The 1,785-nt window shown below is 55.1% G+C and overlaps 1 pseudogene; it reads right to left on the reverse strand.

The window, feature by feature from the left end:
- Positions 1-903: 903 nt before the first annotated feature.
- On the reverse strand, positions 904-1,478 carry LOC136302477 (olfactory receptor 14J1-like; annotated as a pseudogene).
- Positions 1,479-1,785: the final 307 nt, after the last annotated feature.

Consider the following 1,785-nt stretch of genomic DNA (forward strand, 5'->3'; position numbering starts at 1 on the left):
CTTGATCTCGGGGTGACCCCACCCTGGCCAGGCCTGTGCCCAGGGAGCTCCACTCCCTGCTGATCCCTGGCACACACTGTCCCTGCAGCTCCCCTGTGTTCTCCTGGCAGCTCCCAAGGCCCTCCAGACAAACATTCCCCTGCCATCAGCCCTGGCACAAGCTGCAGAGCCCCAGGAAGGTTCAGCACAGGCCATTCACCATCTGATGGGCCCTGGCCACCAACAAGCAGAACCTGAGGCAGCCCTGAGTCCCCTGAAGGCCACGCTGGGACCCTGATGTCATCCCACTGAGCCCTGGGAGACAAAGGAGCACAAGGAGCCTCTTCAGAGTCTGTTCCTTGGGCCTGTTCCTGAGAGTGACTCTGCAGGGAGAGCAAAGCCTTCCTGCCCTGCCCTCCCTGTGCTGCTGGAGCTGCTGTGCTGGAGCCCAGCTGTGTCCCAGCAGTGCCCATGGCCAGTCCCTGCCTGTGGTCACAGCAGGGACACGCAGCAGGACAGTGACCAATGTGCCAGAGCACTGCGGCCTTACAGCCACAGAAGGGCTGGGAAGGAGAGGCTGGAGCTGGGAAGAGCAGCACTGAAAGGACCAAGCACTGCTGCTTCCTGGCAGTGCTGCTCTGCTGGGACTCTTTTCCCCTTCTCCCTTCTTATTTCATGCACGTCTCAGAGTTGGGATCCCAGATAAAACAGCACTGCAAGCTGGTTTATTTTCTTCAAATGTAGCAATAGCACACATCCTGGTTTACAGAGCTTCTTGGTCAAATTCAAGAGGAAGACAGTGAATTAGATGGAGGTGATTAAAAAAAAATAATTTGGGATAATTTTCTGTCAGAAAAAAACAATTGAATACTTCCAAAGACCTGGGAAGGCCTGTTGGGCCTTTCATGAGTTCCATTGCGAACACTATGCAGAAGAAAACAGGCAGTTTGTTGCTCCTGAAAAGCATCTACTCATCATTTTCATCAGGGCATCCTTGAGCTCCTGGTTCCTCAGGCTGTAGATGACGGGGTTCAGGGCTGGAGGCACTACCAAGTACAGAACTGACTATGCCAGATCCAGGGATGGGGAAGAGATAAAGGGGGGCTTCAGGTAGGCAAATGTGCCAGCGCTGAGGAACAAGGAGAGCACGGCCAGGTGGGGGAGGCAGGTGGAAAAGGCTTTGTGCCGTCCCTGCTCCGAGGGGATCCTCAGCACAGCCCTGAAGATCTGCACATAGGAGAAAACCATGAACACAAAACAACCAAGACATAAACAGATGGAAAACAAAAGAACCCCAAGTTCCCTGAGATTGGAATGTGAGCAGAAAGCTTGAGGATCTGTGGGATTTCACAGAAGAACTGGCCCACGGCATTGCCCTGGCACAGGGGCAGGGAAAATGTATTGGCCGTGTGCATGAGAGCATTGAGAAAGGCACTGGCCCAGGCAGCTGCTGCCATGTGGGCACAAGCTCTGCTGCCCAGGAGGGTCCCGTAGTGCAGGGGTTTGCAGATGGACACGTAGCGGTCGTAGCACATGATGGTCAGGAGGGAAACCTCTGCGGAAATGAAAAACACAAACAGAAAGAGCTGTGCAGCACATCCTTCATAGGAGATGGTCCTGGTGTCCCAGAGGGAATTGTGCATGGCTTTGGGGACAGTGGTTCAGACGGAGCCCAGGTCAGCGAGGGCCAGGTTGAGCAGGAAGAAGAACATGGGGCTGTGCAGGTGGTGGCCGCAGGCTACGACGCTGATGACAAGGCCTTTGCCCAGGAGGGCAGCCAGGGAGATGCCCAGGAAGAGGCAGAAG

Source organism: Chamaea fasciata, unplaced genomic scaffold (assembly GCF_029207755.1).
Source record: "Chamaea fasciata isolate MVZ Bird 193981 ecotype frontalis unplaced genomic scaffold, bChaFas1.0.hap1 SCAF_29, whole genome shotgun sequence".
NCBI lineage: Eukaryota > Metazoa > Chordata > Aves > Passeriformes > Sylviidae > Chamaea > Chamaea fasciata.